The 16968-nt window shown below is 44.9% G+C and overlaps 1 protein-coding gene across 5 annotated transcripts in view; it reads right to left on the bottom strand.

Annotated features, from left to right (window-relative positions):
- NKTR (natural killer cell triggering receptor) overlaps positions 1-505 on the bottom strand; it is a 55196-nt gene extending 54691 nt beyond the window's left edge. For 3 of the 5 annotated variants that reach the window (XM_072652092.1, XM_072652118.1, XM_072652133.1), the window contains exon 1: positions 168-264. The gene's annotated coding sequence lies outside the window, so the exon portion shown is untranslated. Of the gene's footprint in view, positions 1-20; positions 147-167; positions 265-417 lie in introns of those variants that run through there. The other 2 variants (XM_072652149.1, XM_072652108.1) reach the window with 2 other exon arrangements.
- Positions 506-16968: the final 16463 nt, after the last annotated feature.

Here is a 16968-nt window from a genome sequence, read left to right as displayed (position 1 = left end):
CAAGGAGCGGCGGGCCTCACCTGGCGGCTCCTCCAGCGGCCACCGCGACCGCCCCCCCCCGACACCGGGAACCGACCGGCGCTTCCCCCTCCTCCCGCTCAGGCCCGGCCTCGCTCCTCAGCAGCCCCCTCCCCTTAACGCCTTCCGCCCCCCTTCGCTCCCCTTGCCTTTTGGCGTCGCCAAACCACGCGAGATCACTGCCAAAGGCCGCGAGAACCCCGACGGCGAGGGAGGGGGGATAACGGAACCACGAGAAGAGTGCGGGGGGAGGGGAGGAAAGGAGAGGGGGCGGGGGCCCCGGCGCTGGAGCTAGCCTTAAAGATCTTGCTCCCTCTGAGGGGGGAAAAAGAAGGTCGGTGGGGAGAGCGGAGCATTCTGCGCACGCGCCCAGCCTCGCTTCCCTCTCGCTCCTCCTACCTCGGCCCTCGGAGCCCACGCCCCCTTTCTTCTGTCGCTTTGCTCGGGGCTGCCGGGGCTGCGGCGGAGTCTGCGCAGTAGAGCACTTCCGTTTGGGGCTGTAGGCTGGGTGGAAAGTGGTCGGAAGAGAGACCCTGGAAGCGAGTGGGGGAGGGGTAGAGCGGGGCTCGTGGTGCGATGGGGCGCCGCCCCCCTCTAGCCCGCAGTGACTGCTTCGTAAATACTTTCTCCCCCCCGGGACGGCAGAAAGTCGTGCTTTTTCATGTGGGCCCTGCTCCTCACGTGTGTGAGAAGTCTGCCGGGCAGGTCGGCGCGTACCCTGTAACCCCGATTTTCTGTTAGCGTGATTCTTTTCCGGGGCTCGGGCCCCGCCTCCCGGGTCAGCAGCCGGGACTTCGCGGCCCCCGCACGTGGCTGCCTAGGCTCCCCACCCTGGAGCTGCCAGCCCACGTGCCGAGGTGCCCGCCACGTGCCAGGCCCTTGGGCCTGCGGAGGCAGAGGAGAGCCCCGAGCCTCGAGCTCGCCGGCCACGGGCCACGTATGGGGCACGGAGGAAACGCTCCAGAAGGAAGGCCTCCTGCGGGAGCCGGGGCTGGGGTGGGGCCTACCCGGAGGGAGCGCCCGCTTGGGCAGCTGTGGAGTCAGAGCAGCCCCGGGGCCAAGGTGCTAGGAGCCTGGAAAGGAGGGAAGGCCTGGCGGCGCTCTGGGTTCGCTCCTAGAGGCGGTAGAGGCGGTGGCGCGATGGCACGATCCGACCCGCGCTTTAGGAGAATCCCCCGAGTGTCTGGAGGGAGGCAGGCAGCCCCCCCGGGTGAGAGGCGATGAGGGGGGCAAGTGTGGGACAGGAGGGGAGATGGAGGAGGGAGGCCTCGGACCCTGGGCTGTAAGCCTGAGAAGGGCGGGGCTGGAGGAAGGAGCGTGGGTTCCGTTTTGGGGAGGCTGTTAAAGTTGAATTTCCTTGGGTCACGCCAGGGGTCCCCCCAGGAAGGAGCGCGTCTCCCTCAGACCAGCACTCCTCCCTCTCCTCCCTCCTGGGGGGAGGGGCTGTGCACCTTGTTGTCGGTCTTTCCTTCTGCTGCCTTGGCTGCCTGGCTTCCCAGCTCCATGGCAGAGCTGCCCAGTGTGAGGGATGGAGGTCCTCAGGACAGGACCAAGGAGGCCCAGTGCGCGCTCTCTGTGACTGCATCCACACCCGGATCTGGAGCTGGACGTGACCGTGGAGGCAGCCACTGTATGTCACCAGTGACCAGCCTTGAGGGCACAAGTGACCTTCGGGATCATCCAGCCATAGAAGTGGTCACCGCACCTGGCTCTGGGGGTATCAGGGGAGAGAACCTTCGGTCTCCAGGCCACGTCTGGCCTTTTGATGGATTCCAAGTTTTGTAGAACAAATGAAGGGGATTTGTTCTGTAAGGTTTGGATTCAGTCAGAGGGCCGCCCTTGAGGACCGCGGGGCCGCCCTTGAGGACCACGGGGCCACATGTGGCCTTGAGGCCAATGGTTCCCCATCCCTGGATTATCTAGTCCAGTACCTTCATTTTACAACCGACTGAGTTGTCCACGAAGGGAGAGTGGCCACTCAAGGCCATACATGTATTAATTATCTGAACTCAGGCCTTAACTCAAATACAAAGCTCCTCTGTCTCATGACTGCCTTTTTGTACTATAGTCCTCCAAAAGTGGAAGAGAACTATTCCTTTTGTCTCAATATCTAATAAGCTTCATTTTAAAAGAAAAATGAAGAATACAGGAATCTCAGAATTTACAGACTTTATAGCTAGACCTACAAACCAGCAAATATAAACAATGAAGAAAGGATCTATAAAAAAATCTTGCTAAGCATTTCTGATAGTACTTTATATAGAAAGATGAAATAAACATACTTGTTAAAATTAATAATTTGTCAATACAGTTATTGCGTAGCTAAGGAACCACACTTGTAGTTTTGTGCATTTAAAAATGACTCCTTTTCTAAACTCCCCATAACTACAGGCTTATGATATTCCAAAAATAATGCAGTAGGAAAACAAGCCAAGAATAAAATAATCTTGTCTAAACGAATGACTTAGCAAATAATTCTTGTAGAGTTTACTGTTACTTTTGTCTCCAGTTCATCTTTGTCTTTGTCCAGATGTTGAGATTTTGGGGTACCTGGGACCCCAAAATACTGACACATTGGGTCCTGCCCAGCCTACTTTCAGACAAAGAAAAACAAAATTTATTAAAGTTTTGCCATATTGGCTAGACTCTTAAGGAGCCTAAGCATTTGTGGCTTATATTGACAAGCGGGCCAAACTGAATCTCAGCTATGTTGAATCTGAGCATTTTCATGGAGGCAAGATGGATCTAATATACAGAAAGATTGTGGAAGGGATTGTTGGGCAAGTAGTTTGGGGTAACTAGAGGAGGGGTTTAGGAAGAGTCTTGGGAACAGGAACAGACAGTGGAGGGCTAGGCTAGGTTAAGTGTAACAAGGCATGAAAAGGAAAGTTCAAGGAGATTCCCAGAGCCTATGCCCCATCACAGACACTCTACCTCTTCATCCTGGGAGTATGGTGAAAAGCCTTTCCATCTTACTTTTTGTCAATTCTAATCCCACATGTTATATATCCCTTGAAGGGCACAATAGCCTACTATTTCACATCTACATTCTTTCTGTATTTAGTGTGAGAAGTAGAAAGGAGAGCCTAATTGGTATAGGACTGACATCAGAATCAGGAAGACCTGGGTTCGGGTCTAATACAAACTGGTTATGTGACTATAGGCCAGTCCCTTAACCCCTCACTGCCCTATGCACCTTCTAACTGGTCAGCAAACTATGGCCTGAGACCAGAAGTCTGGCTTCTTGTTTTTGTATAGCCACCAGTAAGAACGAGCTTTACATTTTCTTTTTTTTCTTTTTTTAAATTTATTTAACTTTTAACATTCATTTTCACAAAATTTTGGGTTCCAAATTTTCTCCCCATTTGTCCCTTCCCCCCGCCCCAAAACACCAAGCATTCTAATTGCCCCATCACCAATCTGCCCTCTCTTCTATCATCCCTCCCTTCCCTTGTCCCCATCTTCTCTTTTGTCCTGTAGGGCCAGATAACTTTCTATACCCCTTTACCTGTATTTCTTATTTCCCAGTAGCAAGAACAGTACTCAACAGTTGTGCCTAATACTTTGAGTTCCAACTTCTCTTCATCCCTCCCTCCCCACCCATTCCCTTTGGAAGGCAAGCAACTCAATATAGGCCATATTTGTGTAGTTTTGCAAATGACTTCCATAATAGTTGTGTTGTGTAAGACTAACTATATTTCCCTCCATCCTATCTTGCCCCCCATTACTTCTATTCTCTCTTTTGATCCTGTCCCTCCCCAAGAGTGTTGACTTCAAATTGTTTCCTCCTTCCATTGCCCTCTCTTCCATCCTCCCCCCCACCCTGCTTATCCCCTTCTCCCCCACTATCCTGTATTGTAAGATAGATTTTCATACCAAAATGAGTGTGCATTTTATTCCTTCCTTTAGTGGAATGTGATGAGAGTGAACTTCATGTTTTTTTCTCACCTCTTTTCTTTTTCCCTCCACTAAAAAGTCTTTTGCTTGCCTCTTTTATGAGAGATAATTTGCCCCATTCCATTTCTCCCTTTCTCCCAATGTATTTCTCTCTCACTGCTTAATTTCATTTTTTTAAGATATGATACCATCCTATTCTATTCACTCTGTGCTCTGTGTGTGTGTGTGTGTGTGTGTGTGTGTGTGTGTGTAATCCCACCCACTACCCAGATACTGAAAAGTTTCAAGAGTTACAAATATTGTCTTTCCATGTAGGAATGTAAACAGTTCAACTTTAGTAAGTCCCTTATGACTTCTCTTTGCTGTTTACCTTTTCATGCTTCTCTTCATTCTTGTGTTTGAAAGTCAAATTTTCTTTTCAGCTCTGGTCTTTTCATCAAGAATGCTTGAAAGTCCTCTATTTCATTGAAAGACCAATTTTTCCCCTGAAGTATCATACTCAGTTTTGCAGGGTAGGTGATTCTTGGTTTTAGTCCTAGTTCCTTTGACTTCTGGAATATCCTATTTCACGCCCTTCAATCCCTTAATGTGGAAGCTGCTAGATCTTGTGTTATCCTGATTGTATTTCCACAATACTTGAATTGTTTCTTTCTAGCTGCTTGCAATATTTTCTCCTTGACCTGGGAACTCTGGAATTTGGCCACAATGTTCCTAGGAGTTTCTCTTTTTGGATCTCTTTCAGGCGGTGATCGGTGGATTCCTTGAATACTTATTTTGCCCTCTGGTTCTAGAATCTCAGGGCAGTTTTCCTTGATAATTTCATGAAAGATGATGTCTAGGCTCTTTTTTTGATCATGGCTTTCAGGTAGTCCCATAATTTTTAAATTGTCTCTCCTGGATCTATTTTCCAGGTGAGTTGTTTTTCCAATGAGATATTTCACATTATCTTCCATTTTTTCATTCTTTTGGTTTTGTTTTGTGATTTCTTGGTTTCTCATAAAGTCATTAGCCTCCATCTGTTCCATTCTCATTTTGAAAGAACTATTTTCCTCAGTGAGCTTTTGAACCTCCTTTTCCATTTGGCTAATTCTGCTTTTGAAAGCATTCTTCTCCTCACTGGCTTTTTGAACCTCTTTTGCCAATGGAGTTAGCCTATTTTTCAAGGTGTTATTTTCTTCAGCACTTTTTTGGGTCTCCTTTAGCAAGGTGTTGACCTGCTTTTCATGCTTTTCTTGCATCTCTTTCATTTCTCTTCCCAGTTTTTCCTCCACCTCTCTAACTTGATTTTCAAAATCCTTTTTGAGCTCTTCCATGGCCTGAGCCCATTGAGTGGGCTGGGATACAGAAAGCATTGTTCTTCCTCATCAGAAAGGAAGGGAGGAAATACCTGTTCACCAAGAAAGTAACCTCTATAGTCTTATTTTTTTTCCCTTTTCTGGGCATTTTCCCAGCCAGTGACTTGACTTCTGAGTGTCCTCTCCACCCCCACCACGCCTCCAGATCCACCCAGCCAGTGCTTGGGGTCTGAGATTGAAATGCTGCTTCCCAGCCTTAGGGCTTTGGCAGGGGCAGGGCTCAGTGTGAGATTAAGTTCAGGTGCTCAGGTGGGTGCAGGGCCACCTCACCTGGCTTAGTTCCCTGGGAGGGGGGCGGTTTATGCAGAGACCTTCAACAATGGATCCTGGCTCCTGCCTGCTTTGGGAGCCCCTGTCTGCTGCTGTCTCCCGAGGGGGCCTGAGTTATGGAGACACCCTGCTCCCCTCTCGGCCACCCAAAAAGACTCTCTCACTGACCTTTGGGGCCTGTGGGTGGAGGGACCCTCGCAGCTGCTGGAGATTCTGTCCCTGAAGCCTGCTCAGATCTGGTCTTCTCAGTGCCCCGAGGCCAAGACAGGGCTGGGCTCTGCTCCCGGTCTGGTGCTCGATGGACCTTTCGTGTGGGTTTTTCAGGTCTCTCTGGAACAGAAATATCCTCTGCCCTGTTGTTCTGTGGCTTCTGCTGCTCCAGAATTTGTTGGGAGTTCTTCTTTACAGGTATTTTATGGGCTGTGGGTTCGGAGCTAGCATATGTGTATCTTTCTACTCCACCATCTTGGTTCTGCTTACATTTTCAAATAAAGTTTTATTGTATTTTAAAAATATAAACACCATTCTTAGCTCCAGGTGGTAGTAGGCTGGATTTGGCCTTTGGACGTAGTTTGCCCACTGGTAGACTTAAATTGTAGATGAGTTACATATTTGCACCAGTGGAGGAATTAGACGTAAGTGAGGCAGAGCTACCCAGAGTCATCAGCCTCACTCTCCTCCAGAGTCATCAAAGTCCAGTGGCAAAAAAAAAAAAAAAGTTGAGGCAACTAGCCATGGCCCGGGATGCAGTGGGTGACCTTGGCCTTTCTCAATTAGTTTTTTCCCTGGTCTTAGTTTGTCCAAGGCAGCGCCAATTCAGCAACTAATGGCTAGGTAAGAATCGAGACAAAAGATGACTCAGTTTACTATCATAAAACTATCAGTTTGGGACAGGAAGACCTTTAGAGTTTTTGGCCAGAATGTGAAACAATTGCTGTTTACACTCATTCTAGGCCACCAAAATTAAAACAGTGAGCCACAGAGGCTTGGGTCGGGAGCTGTTATTTTGCTGCTTCATGGAAGCTAGAGTATGGCCTTGTCAAGCAGTTTCATTTGAAACGAAATGGGCTTTTTTTAAAGCCTGTTTTTTCAGAGCTGTAATTCAAGAAATACTGAATAAAAACTGTGCAGGATAAATAAATTGTCCCACCTTTTGGAAAAAAAAAATTATAAAAGTAAATAAATAGAAATTTTAAAAAATAATCATGTATCACATGGTATGCAAAGTGTCGCACATAATCTGTAGGTTGCCTCCCCATAAACAGAATTGAGTATATTTAACTAAAGCAAAATTAAAATTGACAAAATATAGAATTAGAAGTCTGGAGCATCAAGCCTGGGCAGGGTCAGAAATCTCAAATCCCCTACAACCTTTTAATACATTGAAAATTAAATTAACAATGGTTACTTTAAACTTCCTTAATGAAGTCCCATTCCATTGCTCCTGAAATTCTGAAATTTAAACTCTCCTCTACCTAATCTTCTAATCAGGTATCTCACAAGCACACCTGAATACTTTTTGTGGGGGAGGAGGGGCAGAACTATTTTACACTGCCCTATTCTCAAAGTCTCATGGGGAAAGGGGAAATTATTTCACTACTGTCCTGCACCTAACTAGCAAAACAGAAGGAAGTTCCTCAGTCAAATGCTTCAGCAGGCTGATCGCTGGAGGTTCCAATAACAGATGATACTAATAATGGTAGAAAATGTAGCTTTGAGATTTGCAAAGCACTTTTCATTTGTTAATTCATTTGATTGTCTCAAGAACCCTGGGAGGTAGATATTATTATCTCCAGTTTACAGATGAAGAACATGAGGCCAATAATGGTTAAATGACTTGCCCAGGGTCACGTAGCTAGGTTCCAAATTCAGGTGCTGCCTCTGGCATAGTCTAAGAATCCAAACTGGGGCTAGGAGGTGGGATCCAGTGAAGCTGAAATAATTGAGCACCCTTGGGGCTCTTTCTGCAAACATATGTTACCTAGAGCTTGCACCCTCTCCCTCGAGTTTCTCTAGTGTCCTTCCTCAGCATCTTTCAGCATTCAGAGTCTTTCAAATGTTCCCCTCAGTGCACCCCGCTGGAAAGACCTTGAGCAAGTGTCTTTATAGTAAACTTCACTTTCCTGACTTTCTCTAACTTGTAGAGATGAGCAAGAAAATTCAGAGGAAAAGGAAAATGTGGCCATGTAGAAGTTCAGTCTTCTTTTTGCTGGTAGTGTTTCTGATGGGCTGCTTGGGTACATGTGCTTGGACCCCAATTCTAAAACCACATTTCTCTTTAAAAGTCACATTTCTCCCTAGCCTCAAAACACTATCCCCGGCAGTTTCTCCCCAGCCCAAGGACACAGTCTGCCCTAGTAACAACTGTTATCTCCTTTCCTGATACAGCAGCCAGCTGTACCTATAGAACTTATTAGTCTGAACCAGCTGTGTACTGACTGAATAAGCTGTGCACTGGGTCATAACAATGTTTACTACTCACTAACCCATCATATGTATCCCAGACTTAGACATACCTCTACTCCCCTACATTTATCTTGTCTAACAAGACATTGATGAGAACAGCCTAGTATTCCTTTGTCAGTCCTGACCATTGGTTGACTGAGTGACATTTCAGGCCTAAAACCACACCTCCAGGTAGCCTCCCCCTTGGGCTAATTCCTGATGAACTCTGGGTAAAACACCTGCACAGTAGATACTAAAAGTGCATGTTCCTTTAAGAACTTGATGACCATTCCTTAACCACTCCCTAATCTCACCCCAAAACACCTAGTTAGCATATTTGGCACATATTTCCTATAGAATATCCTATATAAACTTGACCTGTACCCCTCTAAGGTTGCATGTTCCCTAAGAACTCTTGTCCTCTGAAAAGTGTAATCAATCTTTACCATGACCTCAACCATGCTTGAGTCTGCAAATTCCTTCCAGGCAGCCTGCCCCTGGTACCTTGGTCTTTGTGAGAGTCTCACTACCACCCCTCCCTTCCAACCCCTTCTTCACTTCCATCTGAAGTATTCTTCCTTTCATCCGTTCAAATACTTGAAGCTAACCATCAATGCTTCCCCCCATAAGTCTCCTCTTCTCCATGTTAAACATGTGAAGGCTCAAAAGCAGCCTTCAAAGTAGTGAGTCGCAAACAATGAAGCATCTTTTAGCCTTGTTTGCTACCTCCAATACTCAGTAAACATTCTGAAGTATCTGCGGTTTTCCCTAAAGAAAGAAGATATTTCAGAAATATTGTTTGGGTCTGAACAAAGCAGGGCCACTATATCCACCTCTTCACTAACATCCATGATGCCTTGTGAAGCTACACATGTGCTATGATGTAACGTATAGATGCACAGTCCTTTTCCCTAAAGCCACCAAGTCCTGGTCCTTTTAGAAGCTCCAAAAGGATGCTTAAGTACTTCAACTGCTCCATGAAGACCTAAGTCAGTGGGTACTCCCTCCAGGATCACAATCCAGTGACTTCTTCACCTCATCAGTGACTCTTGTTCCTGTCCTTACCTGTGTCTTCACTAGAGAAATTCGTCCAATATTTTGAGGGCCTTCCTTTTGGTCTCTTGACAAGGGTTTTAACACACCACTATCTCATCAGTCCTCACCTGCCTACCATTTGTTATTGTTGTTTCATTGGTGTCAATCCTGTCTGACTGGTTGTGACCCCATCTGAGGTTTTCTGGACAAAGATACTGGAGGAGAAGGAGAGGGAGGAAGGGAGGGGGAGAAAGAGAGAGAGAGGAGAGAGGGGGAGGGAGAGAGAGAGGGAGAAAGAGGAGAGAGAGAGAGGAGAAAGGGAGGGAGAGAGAGAGAGAGGAGAGAGAGAGGGAGAGAGAGGAGAGAGGGGAGAGAAGAGAGAGAAAAGAGAGGGAGAGAGGGAAGGGGAGAGGGAGGAGGAAAGGTAGAGAGGTGGAGGAGAGAGGGAGAGACAAGGGGGAGGGGGAAGGGGGGATGGGGAGAAGAAGAAAAAGAAGCTTGTGGTTACATTGGAACAAAAATCTGATGTAGTTGAATGATACAAATATAGTCATAGTGACTCTAAAAAGGGATAAGATGTAGGAATGCTTGAATCTATGGTATAGAATATTATAAAACATGAAAGTAAAATAAAAGAAGGCAAAGTTATGTCAGCTTTTTGTGGTTTGCAAACAACTACAAGGAACAGAAGTGTTACAGTGATAGAAAAGGAGCATCTTTTAGCCACATTGATCAAAGATTGCAAATTTCCTATCTGTTCAGTTGTGTCTGACACTTCATGATCCCATATGGGGTTTTCTTGGGAAAGATACTGGAGTGGTTTGCCATTTCCTTCTTCAGCTCATTTTACAGATGAGGAAACTGAGGTAAACAGGGTTTAAGTGACTTGCCCAGGGTCACACAGCTAGTAAGTGTCTGAGGACAGAGTTGAATTCAGGAAGATGAGACTTCCTGACTCCAGGCCTGGAACTCTAACCACCGTACCACCTGGCTGCCCTAAACTCCAAGGGTCCTTATAACAAATGATAAATAGTGAACATTTATATTACACTTTAAGATTTGCAAAACACAGCAACCCTGGGAACTGTGAGAATTAAAATTGACCAACCTACAATAAAAGAGATTGGGGCAGAGCTCTGAATCAATGGCACTCTATTAAAGGGTCCATGGCCGTATGATTTATGTAGAATACCAAACTGATCAATACTGATTGGAATAGAGTAGGGATCCAAATGAATTCTTTCTCACAGAGCTAGGTGCTATTATTAGCCCCATTTTACAGTTGAGGAAAATGAGGTAAACAGATGAATGGCTTGCCCAGGGATCACATGCCTAGAATGTGTCTGAAGCTAAATTTTAAACTCAGCTCTTTCTGATTTCAGGTGCTGTGCTCTGAGATACTTAGCTACCTTATCCCAATTCCTACTAGTACTTGCCAGTTGGCTCCTCAGAGTTCTAGGGGTTTTGAGGAATTGTAGTGTATTCTATCAGTATAAGCCCCCCTTTCTGGTGTATTCTCCTCCATACCAATAACCACTTAACATTAGTATCTCACTTATGTCCTTGATTGACTCAGCAATAAGTACCTCATTATTACTTTAACAAGTTAACATCAAGTGGCTTTTTACCAAGGGATAGTTACTGAAAAGAAGTAGAAAGTACATATGTACAAAATCATCTCCCCTATCACCTGGGCATACTCTCCACTGAACTACCTAGATCCCTGGAGACAACAGGCTGACATCTAAAGTGGTGGCTACAAAGCATTCACCCAGCCAAGTTCACTTATGAATGTGGCATACCTGCTACACAAGTTGTTTCCTTGCTACAAGAAAAGGCATCTCTGCTACTGGGTTGATTTGCTGGTATGCTGAGTCAAGGTCTTTCCTTGGCACTGGCACCTTACTGGGCTCAACTACTGGTATGGACCTCTGGAAGCTCATTCTTGCAACCTTTCAAAGCTTGCAAGGTCACCAGTACACCATCTAATAACAGAAGGAATAGACTCTGCATAGATGGAAGCACTAGCAAGGCCCTCTGATCACAGGCCATGGCTTAGGATGGGAGATAAAGGTCTGAGGTGTCTCTCTCCACCTGGAGGCTTATAGCATTTTATCCTCCTCATTGGAATGCAACCAGAAAGAGAGACAGACTCATTTGGCCATTTGGTGTCTCTTATATGAATGGTGCCCAGTTCAGCAATTGATCAATGTGCTTTTCTTCCCCACGTAGTTAGTGGACAGGATATAGTTACATAAAGAGCCTATACTTGCTTCTAAGTATGTCCCCAAATATTCACATGGATCCCCTGCACAATGACTGTGGATCTGGGCTCTCATTGGCCAGTTGTGGTGATTAAAAAGGTTTGAGAGATATAATTTCTGGGTAATTTAATCATTTTATTAATAATGTTTTATATGACATATTAATTATATTATATATTTATATAATATGCATAAATATATACTAATATATTTTAATAAAAGGATGGTCATTTGGCCATCTCTCTCTTAGACCAAAGACAGTGGGCTCAAGGCTTGTGTTGAGAAGAGGGGTGTTCTCAAAGGTGGCAATCAACTCTGATTGGTTAACAATTAATGAGAAAATGAATATTACAATGAGGAGCTAGACCTGAACTTCTGAGTATGTCCTTTACTTCTAAGTTACTGCCAGCCTTGGGACTCTATCCCCACCCAAATCTGAGTAGGGCACTGTAGTTTTGCCATGTGAGTGAAGTCCCAATAGAAGAGAAGGTTAACTCAATCTTCAGAGACTGAGCTCTTGAAATGAGGATAAAAGAAAAAGGCAGACATCTGGATCTCCCCAAATCATTGGTTTTTAGTAAGCGCTTTTCCCACAGTCCCCAGTTAAAGATTCCTGTACTGTCTTCATCATGCGAAGGCCATTCTTTGCAGTGTGTACAAAGCTAAACGTTCACCTTACTATCTCCTCCATTCCTTCCACTACACTAAGGTACCTTAGCATCAGCAAGACCTTAGAGGCTCCACGTTCTGGAATCTCTTGAATCTTGGTTTCCTTTCCTATAAAGAAGGGATAATAATAACTCTCTTAACTGTCTCACAGGGTGGTGAGGATGAAATAAAATGATGTATAAAATTGCTTTGAAAAGTACAAGTTTAGGAGAAAACAGCAGATCCTCATCCTGAAATTTCTCAGAAACCCAACTTCCAAATTGACTGTCTTGCTAGAAACCTTGATGGGGATTTATATGTTGGGCAAATTCCATGAGCGCTTCTAAGTAAGGAGGGGAATGAGGAATAGGTATTTATTAAGAGCTTACTGTGTGTCAGGCACCATGCTAAACCCTTCACAAATACCTCATTTGATCATCACAACAACCCTGGGAGGTAGGTACTGCTATTATCCCCATTTTACAGTTGAAGAAACTGAGGCAGGCTTTGCCGAGGGACTCACAGATAGTGTCTGAGGCCGGATTTGAACTGAGGTCTTCCTGACTGCAGGCCCAACAATCTAACCAAAGTACCACCTAGCTGTTGTGAGATAATACTTGCCATCTTTCACCTTTGTGATTTTTGCCTTTAAATAGACCGAACCACTTCCTTTCACCCCTGAAAAAATAAACATTTGAGAAAGCCAGCAAACAAACAAACAATCCTTAAAAGGATAAGATCCTATGAAACAGATTTAAGTGTAGCTTTGGGCCCCCCAAGCTTCTCTGGCATCCCTCCCCATTCCCATGTTGGACGTGCTTATTCTGGGTGAGCATCTATGTATTTGGATAGAAGGTCTGAGTCTCCATCCAATGACTTTTGCCAGACTGAGCCAGAAGAGCATGAAATGAGAGTAGAAAATATTTAATTAAAGGAGGTTAAGGTAGATGGCAAGAAATCATACCCCCACAGATAGAGAGGAGGAGGTACATTGTCCCCCACATCACCATGGAGCTAGTGAGGAAGGGGAGCCTTGCTGAACAGTTTACTCTCCTAAGGATGTGTCCCAGCTATAAAGCTCTGTACCGTTGTAAAGATCCATTTTAGCCAACCCAGCAGGGCTCCAAGAAGAAAATGGGTTGGGAGCTTTAGAAATCATCGGTCTCCTCATCTGTATCTGTTTGAGCAACACCCCATGTCCTCCCCTAGCTAAATTCCAACTCTAGATAGTAGGGGTACAGATTACTGATTAGTGCTGTCATAGATGAATGGGGGGAGAGGGAGGCGTGGGGAGGAGCAGTCTAAGTATTTACAGAAAGAGTGCCTCTTTGCTGCCAGGCTTCTCCATTGAGCTACTGCTTGCTATTTACTAGAACTTTCTTTAATTTCTGGGGCTTCTTCTTCCTCTTTTGTTAGGATTAGAATCGAGTTTTTTTGGTTGAACTGCCCTTATCCAAACAAAGTCTTGAACTGGTCTATTTATCATCAGCTTTTTTATGAGTAAGGTCCATTTCCATATAGCATAGCAAAAGGTCCTTCAGGTCCACATCTTTGTTTTTTGGGGTTTTTTTTTTTTTTTGTAGAAGCAGCCCTTGGTTAAGTGATCTGCCCAGGGTCACACAGCTAGTAAGTTTCTGGGGTCAGATTTGAATTTGGGCCCTCCTGATTCTAGGACCAGTGCTCTATCATGGTACCGCCTAGCTACCCCTAAATCTTTCTTTTTCACAACCTCACTAAGCATCTTTTCCTACCCCCCTCCCCCAGTAATAATTTCCCCAGCCCCAGTTTCATTATACTTCTTGAAATTAGTGCCAGAGCCAGCAGAACATCATGGAACTTAATTTAGCAGTTTGGAAAGGGAGACCTTTGCCCCCATTGCTGCAGTTATACCTATACATTTTCCTTGTTATATAAAGATGATCAGCATGACAATTTATGGAAATCAAAGGGATGCCCATCAATTGGGGAACTTCTAAACATGCTGTGGCATATGATTGCCATGGAATATTGTTATGCTGTAAGAAATGGCCATTTCAAAAAAGCCTAGAAAGACTTGCATGAAATGATGCATTGTGAAGTAAGCAGAACCAGGAGAACGTCCTACATGGTACCATTAATATTGTTCGATGAAGAACTGAGTGACTTAGCCATTCTCAGGAATACGATAATTCCAGACTATCCCGAAGGACTCATGATGAAGCATACTGTGTGCCTTCAAGGAAAGAACTGATATTATTGACTACAGACTGAAGCATGCTATTTTTCACTTTCTTTCATTTCTTTCTTTTATTTAAGTCTTCTTGAACAAATTGACTAATATAGAAATGTTTTACATAATTGCACATGTATAAATAACCTGTATCTGAATGTTTGCTGTCTTGGGAAGTGGGGAGGGGAGGAGAGGAGAGGAAGGAGGGATAGAATTTGGAACTCAAAATTTTAAATAAAAATGTTAAAAAATTGAGGGAAAATATGACAATTTAGTGCTGAGTCCAGATTCAGACTGAGATGGTAGGCAGGAGACCAAGGCACTTATCCTGGCTCAATCACTAATTAGATACGTAATACAATTCAGTTAACCACTTAGAACCCCATCACCTCTCTGAACTCATTTCCCCATCTTTAAAACAAGATGAGTGGGACTAAACAGTCTCTAAGGATCCTTTTTGCTCTGACATTCTATATTTCAAGATCCCTTTCAGTTCTGAGATTCTGTGCTCTATGGTCCAATGGTCCTTCTAATTCTAAAGCCTATGTTCCTATGTGCCATGGACCTTTTGAGTTTTCTTGTATATCAGTACATGGACTTGGGACCGCTAAGTGGTACAGTAGATAGAACACTGGCACTGAAGTCAGGAGAACCTGAGTTCAAATATGGCCTCAGACACTTACTAGCTGTATGACCCTAGGCAAGTCACTTAACCCCCACTGCCTCCAGAGAAAAAAATGATCTCTGCCTTAGTCTGTTAATTCTAGCTCCAGGGTCTTCTTGAATTCCATCTTGAAATAGGTCCCAGCTTCCTGGACAACTTCTGTAGCTAATAATGCCAACAGCACAGGTCTGAACCTACAGCTTATGACTATACCAATAAGCAAGCAAGGCCACTAAAGAGTCATAAACCGCAGGTTTCCACAAATGGAAATGAGCAATTTTTTTAAAAAATCCATGTGATTGAGAAGTTCCTTGGAGATGTTCCCTGAGCTGCATATGGGTTACCCAAGTGCCACGTCAAAGGAGGGTTCCACAGTGGAATCACTGGAGCTTCAAAAATGCACATTTTCCTTGGACAGCAGCCAGAGAATCTGCCAACAGGGCAGCCCAGGGAGAACAAAACAGTCATTTCTTTGTCCCATGAGATCTGTCATTATAAGGATTTGTTTTCTTGTGAGGGTTTGGATAAGTTGGAGATGATCTTCAGAGGGAAGGCACTGTCATATAGAGAGGCATGGGGGAAGGCTTCTTGTAGAAGGTGGAACTTTAGTTGAGGCTTGAAGGAAGCCAGAGAAGCTAGGGAAGGAAGTGGAGAGGAGGCAGGTGGGAGTTGCAGGCATGGGGGAAAGTGTGTGGAAAAACATAATGGAAAAAGTTGGGAGATGGAACATTTTATCCAAGGAACAACGAGGAAGCCAGACTAGATCACCGAGTACGGGGGCAGAAGGAAGGAGGCAAGGTGTAAGGTTTAATCAGATTGGAACATTGGGAAGGGGCCAGATTATGGAGGGCTTTATAAGCCAAACAGAGAATTTCCTGGAAACAAAAGCAAATGAGATTGATTGAATAGATAGAGGGCATGGTCAGATCTAGACTCTAGGAAGATCACTTTGACAGCTGAGTGGAGGATGGGCTATAGTGGGGAGAAGACTGGAGAAGGGAGGCAGACCAGCAGGTTATTATAACAGTCCAGGCCTGAGATGATAAGGGCCTTCATGAGGCTTTAGAGTGATTATCAATAGTAACTGTTGCTGTTTCCCCAGCCTGAAGTCTTTCTTTCTCCTGACCTCATTAAAGGGGCCATGGCCTGGCTACTTCTTAAACAGGCCTATTCAATGAATGGCCGTTACCTCACCCTAAGTGAGAGCCTGCAAAGACCTTGGCCTAAAGGGCCCAGTGTCTCCCAGTAAGTGCATCCTGGGTCATCTGCAGTCATCCTGATGAATATCTGGTCACTGGATTCAGATGGCTCTGGAGGAGAAGTGAGGCTGGTGACCTGCACAGCCCTCCCTCACTCAAAACAAAGTCAAGTGCAAGTCATGTCATCATTTCTCTGATGGCAACGAAGGATAAACACAAAACAACAGCAAGGTAGAAGGAGAGAAGGGGACATAGATGAGATATATTGAGGAGGCAGAAACAGGACTTGGCAATTGATTGAATATGGGAGGATTAGAGAGAGTGAGGAGTCAAAGGCTGATACCTAGGTGGTGAGCAGGGGTGACTGGCCACAGTGTTTGGGAAGTTAGGAAGAGGGGAGAGCTGAGTTCAGATTTGGACATGTTGAGCTTAAGATGTCTATAGGACATCTAGTTCACGTTGGAGATGTAAGATTGGAGGTCAGTGAAGAGATTAGAGCTGGATAAGTCGATCTGAGAATTGCAGCATAGAGATAATTGAATCCATGGGAGCTGAGATCATCAAGTGAAATAATACAGAAGGAGAAGGAAGTACCAGGACAGAACCAGATGTGACTCCAGAGAAGACTGAGAAGGAGCCATCAGATGGGGAGGAGAAAAACCAGGAGAGAATGGTTCCAAAAACCTAGACAGAAGAGTGTATCAAGGACAAGAGGGTGGTCAACGGTGTCAAAGTTCAAGAAGGTGCAGAATGAGAAAAAGGCCATTGGATTTGGCTATTAAGAGATCATTGGTAACTTTGGAAAGGACAGCTGTAGTTGAATAATGAGGTTGGAAGCCAGACTGCAGGGTGGAGAAGAGAATGAGAGGAAAGGAAGTAGAGACCTACCTCGTAGCCATCCTACTCAAAGAGTTTAGCTACTAAAAGGAGAAGAGGGAGAGAATGACAGCTAGTGGGGGGATGG

Source organism: Notamacropus eugenii, chromosome 1 (genome assembly GCF_028372415.1).
Source record: "Notamacropus eugenii isolate mMacEug1 chromosome 1, mMacEug1.pri_v2, whole genome shotgun sequence".
Taxonomy (NCBI): domain Eukaryota; kingdom Metazoa; phylum Chordata; class Mammalia; order Diprotodontia; family Macropodidae; genus Notamacropus; species Notamacropus eugenii.
The sequence above is the reverse complement of the archived record's forward strand: the minus strand, read 5'-3'. Positions and strand labels throughout refer to the sequence as shown.